The sequence below is a fragment of the Triturus cristatus genome, chromosome 7, assembly GCF_964204655.1.
Source record: "Triturus cristatus chromosome 7, aTriCri1.1, whole genome shotgun sequence".
NCBI classification, from domain to species: domain Eukaryota; kingdom Metazoa; phylum Chordata; class Amphibia; order Caudata; family Salamandridae; genus Triturus; species Triturus cristatus.
The window spans coordinates 426,465,003-426,474,948 of NC_140590.1; the positions used below are offsets into that span (position 1 = coordinate 426,465,003).

Genomic DNA, 9,946 nt, shown 5'->3' on the forward strand with positions numbered 1-9,946 from the left:
AATAGGTCTCACCTTTGGTATCTTATAAGTGTTTAGCAATGCAGGATATTATCGTGGGTTGTCTGCCACTAGGAATTCTTGAGCTATGCAACAAATAAACACCATGATGGACACATGCATACAAGTGCGCTCAATTTCACTACTCACAATGATATATTTGATCTCCATATTAATAATCCTCACCCTCGGTTAATGTTTCCATCCACTGCTAGGGTGGTTATAACACAATCACAGATGACAAATTCAAATATCGAAAGCTTTTACCACCAACAAATGGACATACGACCAGCAGAAATCTTTTAGAGTGACCAGGTAAAAGCACAGCCTTAAATATTAAGGCCTCGAGTACAGTGTGTGTATGTATGCAGTGCGCTCTTGAATCCTCAGAGGCTGAGGCCCGTCGGAATCGACTGACGGATGGGCCCTCACACCTGATTATCTGCTGTCTCGCCTCCCCCACCCACCCACTTGATAATACCTTTGTCTGACCTGTCGGAGAAACAAGCTAGCGCCAACAGTTCGGCACTGCGGAATCACGCCAGGACTGTGTGCGTGCGCCCACGACTGCAGCGAGACATGCTGAAATGGTTTTAAAGTACGTGCTCACGCATTCCCTGGGAAGCCTCTGAAGTGAAGAGGGTGGGGGTCAGGGACGCCTGCAGGCTTTGAAGTCTCCTTTCAGCTTCTACCAGGTATGCAGCTTTCGCAGTTTAGATGCTAACCGGGCCATAGGAGCCCGGTCCGTGCATAACTCCGCCCTGCTTTGTATGAGGGAATGATTTGGAGGGAGATTGGCGGGATGAGTATTAGCAACTACAATAGGAGCACACTGCAGCCCTCCTCACCTTCACCTGCCCCAGAACTACCAGCAACGTATCATACGTCATAGATAGGGTTTCCACCTCTCAAGACACAAACGGAATGCGGAGAACGGGAGGGGGTGGAAGCATTGTGAACATGGACAGTGGGTGGGGGGGCGGAAGCAGAGCAACCAAAAAAACATTAAACAAGCGTAGCCGCAAAAGTGATGGCAACTGCGCTGTGTTTAATTAGTAACATGAGCCACGATAAGGGAGGAATGCAGCTGGCACAATGCGCGCAGTTGCTCGCTCCGGAGACCCAAATGCCGTGGGAGGGATCCTTTAGAGAAAAGGTGAGACATGCACCCGCGTTTGGCCATTTGCGTGCTTTCGTTATTGAAAGCCACACGCAAAGGCCAATAGAATGTGTGGGAGTTACCACACTCACACTGAGAAGTTTAGGGGAAGTTTGGAGTGCTCACAAGAAGCCTCCCATAGAGGAGTCCATGCAACCTAAAACTGATGAAGTGTGCTAAAAGTGGGTGTTTCCATCATGGGATGGAGTTTGCCAAATTAAATTCTGCCAATCGGTGTATTAGGATGTCACTTTATGTGCATTAACTTGGAATGCACTAGCAGAAAACTGAGAGACATCATCTTTGCCAGCCAACTGCTTACTAGTTCTTCCAGTCTTGATTGGAGGATGGTTTGAGTGCAGTGTTGCAGACATCCCATCCTTATTGTAAGATTAGTTGTATCCAGTGTCACACTGCATCATCTGTGGGCATGAATCCTGCCAGAGCATGGGAGAAGAGAATGAAATACTTTGAAGTATAGCAAGATAAAAGTTCAATTCAATCATTATCTCAGTAGTGGAGAGATACTGTGAATGCCATCTTCAATGAAGGATAAGGGAGGAAGATATGCCCTTGTTGGAATAAAAGTCCACCATGTATTCTACATAGTTCTAAGGTGATTTAGACAGAATAATCACTGCTGTGTGTGTCAAGTACCATGACCTTCAGATGGTTGCACACAAAAATATTAACGGTTCAAAAAATGGTTCAGTGCCATCATCTCAAAAGCACCCTTTGTATCACCACCAAAACCACAGCGAAAGGAACAATTGGTGCCACCTCCACCAGAATCAACAGCATGTGCAGAAGAAACCTCAATCATGCAACTTCCTTTGACCGTTGTCTTATTTACACCACTCCTTCTTGAAGGAATACACAATGCTGTGATTATTTTTTTCAGTAGAGTATTGCTTAGATATTTATGCTTTGTATCAAAGGAAGCTGTTTTATTTGCTGTCAATTGATAAAGTTTCTTAACTCTCACGAACGGGCATTAAAAACAGAACAGTTAGCTATCACTTCGATACGTTAAAAAACGTTGTGTTCCACAAAATTATATATCTGACATTTTAGAATTAAGTCTCGAAGGTAACTCTTTGATTGTACAGAGCATCATGATTCAATTAACACGCAGAACGCACTTATTGTAAGCTAAGTGCTCTTGTATACTCTTGTATATTTATAACTGAGAATGTAAAGTTTTAGGGTTTTAAGGAAAATGACAACATTTTATCGTTGTTTATATATAAGTGACACATTGTTATGGTTTTAATGAACTAAAACAATAAAGATTTATTTATTACCATTACCATTTGCCATTGTGCTTAATGTAACCTAAACCCTAAGTAAAACAAAAAGCATGTGATAGGTTTCAGCATACATCATGTGTTATGTCTATTAATGTAATATCAGTGAAAGTATTTTTTGACAAGTATCATAATCTTTAACAAATATAATTAACCCACATTCACACATTTATTTTTATATTGCACAGGTCAAATTCCATGTTATCAACATAGAAAAGTGTCACTAATATGAGATAATGCTCATTGTCTTAAAGCTTCCATATCACAATACCTTGATATGGGAAAACAGTTTTGTTAATTTAAGAAGGTATATTTAATGGGATTTTATTTTTTGAATGTATGGATTTAGCCCCTTTTATGCTATGGCTGGTTAAATACCTTTTATATAACTGTAATAAATTACACAAAATGACAGAACAGTGTGGCATAAGCAACATATGAAGATATGCATTGAGTAATGGCTATCTATTAAAATTTCGAGGGAGGAAAGGGAAAGCATGGCCCACTCAAATCTTCAGGGCTTGTGAAACATGGTTTCTTCCTACACTCAAAACAATTGAAATAAATAGCATATAACACTTTGTGCATCTGCATATATACAATATGTTGCACTTTAGTGGTTGTTTTTATTTATCAAAATGCAGTGGTTTAAAAACTCATATTTTATAGGGATGATGTCATAAATGGGAAATACTTTCAATAGTTAGCAGAAATGACTTTGTTTCGGTGAAAATATGAGGCATATGGAATCGAAAGACTTTCTAAATATGAGTTTCTTCCCTTCATCTGCTAAGTCTAATAAACCCTGAAAATTGTAGTTGCAATCACAACCCCTTGTTAACTATTATTTCCAGGCGACACCTATTTTAATATGTTTTCTTCTTTTTATTACAGAAAATCAAACAGTATAGTCCAGAATTTTACTTAGTCTTTTCAGTTCCCTGCTTGAACAAGCATTTACAATGCAACGGTCTCGGCATTGTTAAAGTTAGACCTATTGGCATTGCTCATGACATTATTTTTGTTTTTAAAACATTTAAAGAAACGGCATTGTTATTTACAATGTCAATCGCTTAATCACTCTCAAATGCGAGACCTATTGCATTTGTACCCACACACAGAGCCACACACACAAATAGAGCCACCCACACACACACATAGAGCCACCCACACACATAGAGCCACCCACACACAGAGAGCCACCCACACACACAGAGCCACCCACACACACAGAGCCACCCACACACACAGAGCCACACACAGAGCCACCCACACAGACCCTGAGGGTCCCTGAAGAATTGGAATTCCTTGTCGCTGTGGAAGTGGTGATCTGTGGATATTTAGACTAAAGCTAAGTAGTGCTTACTATGGGTACTGGTAAAGAGTGTGTGGAAAACCAACTGTGGTGGAGTTAACAAAAACTGTAAACACTGATCAGGAGACTACGTCTACCATTTAAGTCCAGATGTGGTTCCCTGCATCTTCACAAAATATCACCAAGGAGCACACGAAACTCGTGAAAGCGCACAAGACATAAGGGTGCATGATGCGATCCCTCGCCTTTGAATATGTGTTTTTTGCTTGCTGTGGCATGAATGCAGCACATCTCTGATTGTGGGGCAGATGACCTACACACACACAGCCTACCTCTCAGACCTTCAAACATGCATGACCAACCTCCTGGGAGCATGCCCACTACAGCGCTATGATCATCCACCTTATCTACAGTGAGATTTTGTGACACACAAGTGTCAAAGTGAGTTTCTGCAATCCCTTATAAGACTGTGTGGGTGATGTCCCTCTTACAATTCATGTTTCAACCTATAAAATGAAAAAAGATAGGCGCAGAGTTCTGAATGCTCGCCTTTAACATAGCTTCCCTGTAAGCTATGCAGGTGCAGTTTACCAATATGCTCATCTATATTGAAGATTAAACAAAAATAGTTGGAGGTTACAGCCCCATAAACTTGCTAAAAAGAGTTAAATACCACCAATGACCTGCACATTCGCATTAGACCAAGCCAACGCCCTATAAAAACCAATGCCAAAGGTGAGCTTTGATGTGTGCACTTTGTCAGTGACGTTCCTCTGAACATCTACATTGGCGCCAACACTGTGAACCAAGGGTCGAATTGACTGCTCTCCTATGGCGACCTTGTCTCGCTCGCCTATGGTGACCTTGTCTCACTTGCCTATTGTGACCTTCCCTTTGGCAATGTTATGCATATGGACCATTAAACTGGTGTCTTACAAAAGCTCTGAAGGGATGGGGTTCCGTTACAGCGACAAGTACCCCTTAGTCACTGACTGTGAAAAGCCGCAGTTCACCTAAGCAGGCCAGCAATGCATGCCTACATAAAATCCTACAAGTGGCCTCTATGCAAACTTCCCTCACACTTAATACCGTTGCTGTTCCGAAAAGCGCCTAGAAGCATTTGAATTACGTTGTGTGCGCATTAACATAACAGACTTTCCGGCACACTAGTCACACATCGTGAAAAGCTGGATTGAACTCACCCTGCGATTCCTTCAGCCTCCTCCGACCCTACTGCATGTTTAGAGAGCCTGGGGCAAGCAGAGAGTACAGCCACGATGCCACGAGTGTCCTGTGAAATAAAGAGAGCTTACCAGCCTGCGCGCATGTGAAGTGCTGCTGCGTCCGGGTCCAGTGAGTGCACGCGTCCTGAGGCTCTGTGCATCCGCCATTGCTCAAGGGCAACAACCCGCGAGTGGTGTGGTGTTGGCCACCATTATTAAACAAATATGAAACTGAAAGCATGCACGGCACGCTGAAAATCGAAACAAAAAGCGTCCGCCATTGCTCAATGGCAGCGTCCCGCGAGTGTTGTGGTGGCGACGGCCACTATTGCTAAACGAGGGGTGGGTGGTGTAAACACCAAGGGTGGGTGGCGGTGGAGGGGGGGGGATAATCGGAGGGACTGCAGCATTATTTGCCTTTACTTGCCACATTAATTAATGCGAGCCAGGGCGCCATTGTTATACGTGCGCACCCGCGTTTTAAAAGTGAAAGCAGGCTTGTGCTGCTAAATTAAGCATGGACCCCAGGGAGCAGACTTAGACGAGGAAAGAACAAACAAGGAGCGAGGGGCGGGAGGTGGTGGGGGCTGACAACACAGAGGGTGGGGGGGTACAGCACAGACATGCATCGAGCACTGACACAAGAATGAATCTAACAAGGAGGTAACCGGAGGAGCCGCTAAAAAAGATTACAGCGCAGCTCCAGGGAACTGTAATGGGAATCTTCAACACGATGCGAACAAGGTACACATGAAGAATTCTAAACAAGAATATACGGAGACACCGCCGCCTTTCTCCGAGGTGAAGCAGAAATGCCTCGGATTCGGGGGCGTGTTTTTTTTTTCTCTCCTCTTGCCATTGGCTGGAGGAGAGAAAAACACGCCCAGCGAAAAGTAACAAAAAAACACGCCCCCGAATCCGAAAAGGACGGGGCTTGTTTTGCGAGACAAGCCTCTTCTCCAATGGCTGGCCAGCATTTAAGAGGCCAGCCAATGGAGAAGAGGAGAGAAGAGGGGCGGGTTCAAGCCCCTCTTCTCCAAGTCATTAAATCTCGTGAGCGAGACTGCGCAAGCGCAGCCTTCGCTAGCCGAGACCTAACAACGCCATTTTCATGTTAACTGCTACAAATTAAACATGGTAATATAAAAATCATACACTGCAGGTAGCGTGCATAGTGTGGTACTACATTGCTATGTTGGGAATTTTGGTGACATTTACAAACCACTCAGTTTTCTGCCTCATTTATGATGTCATCAGAGCCCTTCAATGGCAATTTAGCACTATCTATTTTATCTATCTTCACTGAAAAAAACAATGGTGAAAGTGACAATATATTAAGGTGTTGGTGATGTTGAAAACACAAAAACACTGATATACACCAGTTTAGTTTAGTAAACAAAAAATAACCTGCGCCCCAATCGTGCACTGCTTATGACCTCACATATTACATCACTCATGACATGTTAAAATCACCATTATCCGCAAGAACACCATCAGCTGGACCCCATCCACAGACATGACATCCTCCAGCATGGAACACCTGTCTTTCAAGCTACACATCACAGCCAACTTCACCTTAAGTGACACTCTTATCGATAGACCACCAGGACTGCACACAAACTTCACCAACACCATCATGGACTCCATCACACCCTCTCCCTTTATGCAAGCAATTGCATCCTACTCGGAGACCTGAACTTCCACCTAAAAGACTATGTCAACCCTACCTCCTAGGTTCCTACCCAAGTCGCTGTATACCTCATGGACCCTAGTTACACTGAGCAACATCCAAGCCAAAAAGCCCACACCAGACCCCTGGACAGACCATGCCCAGGACAAGTTCAGCACCCCACCCCACTCCAGTGCACATGCACAAACAACAGACCTGACAACTGGAACTGCATCACTGACAAGAACTTGAACATTGCTCTCAACACTCAGTGACCCGAACACAGCAACAGCTTCCAAAATAATTTTAACAATTGGATCACCTTCTCTGCTGACTCTCTGCCCCCCCCCTCAAACACAGCAATACAACAAATTCCAGACCCCAGGCAAGTTGGTACACAGAAGAACTCAGATGATGAGACTCCGCTGCAAACAACTGGAATGCAAATGGAGAATGAGCCAGGATGCAGACAGGACCACATTCAAATCCGACCTAGGACACTAAAACCAACTGATCCTGACCACTCAATGCGCCAATCTCATAGGCTGTATTGATGCCATGAGCTACAAAAGCAAAGAAATCTTTCCCATTGTGAGAGACTTCACTTGACCATCAGCTGCCTCCAGATCAATCACCCTTCTCAGGATCTCTGCAACAGTGTCTCTCAATTCTTCAGCAACACAATCATCACCATTTACAGCAACAATAGCCCACAACTGAACCTGACAGACCTCGACAAATGACTCCACATGAGTGTCACCACCGAGTTACTAAACAGACTGCACACCATCCAGAACTCAGCACCAGGCTCATCCTTGACCTACCTCGTCAAGCCCACATCACCCTTCACCTCAAACAACAATTGGCTGTTCTTACACAAAAGGTGTCAGTTCAAAATGCTGACCCATGCCTACAAAGCCCTGCACAATCAAGGACAGGCCTGCCTAAACTACAGACAGAATTTCCACACACCGGCTAGACGCCTGCACTCTGCCTCTGTGCTGACTCCCTCTGCTTCTGCTGAAGCAGAAGCGGCAGACGCTTTTTGCCCTACCTGGCTGCAAAAATCTGAACAGCCTACTCCTCCACCTCCGGACCTCACCCACCCTGCAAGAATTCAGACACGCTCTCCCCCCCCTTTGCCTGGTTACCCTTGCCGGTGATAAGCATCGCTTTACGAATCCTGAATGATTGATTGATCGATCAGGCTATATGGACATTAGGCTTAAAGTGAATTAAGCTGTGTGGGGAGCATCTGGTAACATTGCACAAGTTGCCTAGTGTTCAGTAGCTCATAATGATTTTCACTGATCATAAGTAGCTCTCACTACAGAAAAGGCTGGGGACCCCTGATAGATAGATAGATAGATAGATAGATAGATAGATAGATAGATAGATAGATAGATAGATAGATAGATAGATAGATAGATAGATAGATAGATAGATAGATAGATAGATAGAAAGATAGATAGATAGATAGATAGATAGATAGATAGATAGATAGATAGATAGATAGATAGATAGATAGATAGATAGATAGATAGATAGATAGATAGATAGATAGATAGATAGATAGATAGATAGATAGATAGATAGATAGATAGATAGATAGATAGGATGGGGGATTCACCAATACAGCCATATTAGACATATTTAGCAATTTAGCAAAAGGCAGTGACTGGGGAAGACTGTTTAGTAGATCATGTCCAAAATAAAAATAGTGAAACTTCTGACAGGCCTAATGAGGAGGAATTATATGAGTGAGTACGGTAAGGGTATTGCTATTAGTTTTACATGAAGTCTCCCATTTTAACTGAATTAATCATTAATCTGCCTATTGTTTCTATTGTGATCTCAATATAGCATCATTTATTCACGTGTTATGCATAGATATCCGTTTATGTTAACACATGACGTGGCACACATAAAAGGATGACGCTAAAGGGGCAATGGGCCATGAACAAAAAATCCCCCCGTTTCTCGGCGTATATGCTGGTTCATATAGAGAAAATATGCACATGGTAAGATATAATTCTAAATACTCAAACTATGGCCGTGGATGTGAAATTTAATTCCGAGGCTGATGTATATAGTCCCTGTATTTATTTTTCTGAATGCGACATACATAATCTATCAGTGACGTCTGCAATATTATAGGCCCTAAATATATTCTGCTCTACGTGGGTCTGCTTTAATGGTGAAAATGATGTCGCTCCTTGACAACATAGGACCATCCCCCTCTTTATGATGCAGTGGGCAGTCGAGGTCGTGTTTACTATACGGTTCCCATTGCTGCGTACTTCCGCATCGCTCTATTTGCCTGCCATTAGATTATTTCGGAAAGACAACACTCGTAAAAATAAACACACCCACAGTAAAATCTATGTAAACATTCCGAAACATTATTGTTGGTTCTTACCGGCTGCCCAGACGTGGACGTAGATGCGTCGTCTTTTGTTCCTTACCTTGCACCTCTGGAACAATCGCACCCTGCATTCTGCGCAACCCTAGAGCAGGCACTGCTTAGAGCATTCAAAAATATATGATGATTTACTTACATGTATAGCGTTTTGGCCTTGTTTGGATCCTCTTTGTTACCGTAGAAGATGAATAGATTTGGGGGGTTTTCCGATCCCCTTCAGCACATCCTCGCCCCTGCTCGCATTGTTCCTCCTGCCCCTGCAGTCTCCGCAGCAGCTGTATCCTAAAAGCAGGTTGGTCGTGGAGCCGCTAGCCCCGCCCACCGCTGCCGCTGACAAGCACAGGCGTCTGAAAAGGATGGAATGCAAACAGACACAATGCGTTCGCAACCTTAATCAATGAATAATCGAATCATTGCAGATGTAATTTTACGGCTCTCATACTTTTTGATAGAACATCTCCATATTTAGTTTTCAAGTTTAAAGGCCATTTACTTGTTTCGGAATTTGCTTTTGCAGGTCGGTCGTCACCGTTTAAGATGCTCGTAGGTGGCAGAGGACCGTTTCTACCCAGCCAGGTGTTTACGGCCTTTTTAGGTCTGGCTTAGAGGCAGCTTCAGCGTTTTCATGCTTCATGTTTTGAAACAAAAGCAATATGTGTGTATATTGATATTAGCGCTGCCCTATGCCAATGTGAAAGGGGAGGAATGCACCGTATTTATGAAACACGGTGCAATCCTGTCCCCCCCCCCTCTCCACCCCGTCCCCTCCGCCCTCCCCCGGCGTATACTTTGCTGCCTAGCGCCAACGCTGGCACCCTGGTGCAAGTGTGTCTGTGTTGCATGCAGGATTTTTT

The 9,946-nt window shown here is 43.7% G+C and overlaps 1 protein-coding gene across 2 annotated transcripts in view; it reads right to left on the minus strand.

The window, feature by feature from the left end:
• LOC146809860 (serine/threonine-protein kinase SBK1-like) overlaps positions 1 to 9,355 on the minus strand; it is a 118,306-nt gene extending 108,951 nt beyond the window's left edge. The window contains exon 1 of one of the 2 annotated variants that reach the window (XM_085614394.1): positions 9,090 to 9,157. The gene's annotated coding sequence lies outside the window, so the exon portion shown is untranslated. Of the gene's footprint in view, positions 1 to 9,089; positions 9,158 to 9,228 lie in introns of those variants that run through there. The other variant, XM_085614393.1, reaches the window with a different exon arrangement.
• Between the last annotated feature and the right edge of the window lie 591 nt (positions 9,356 to 9,946).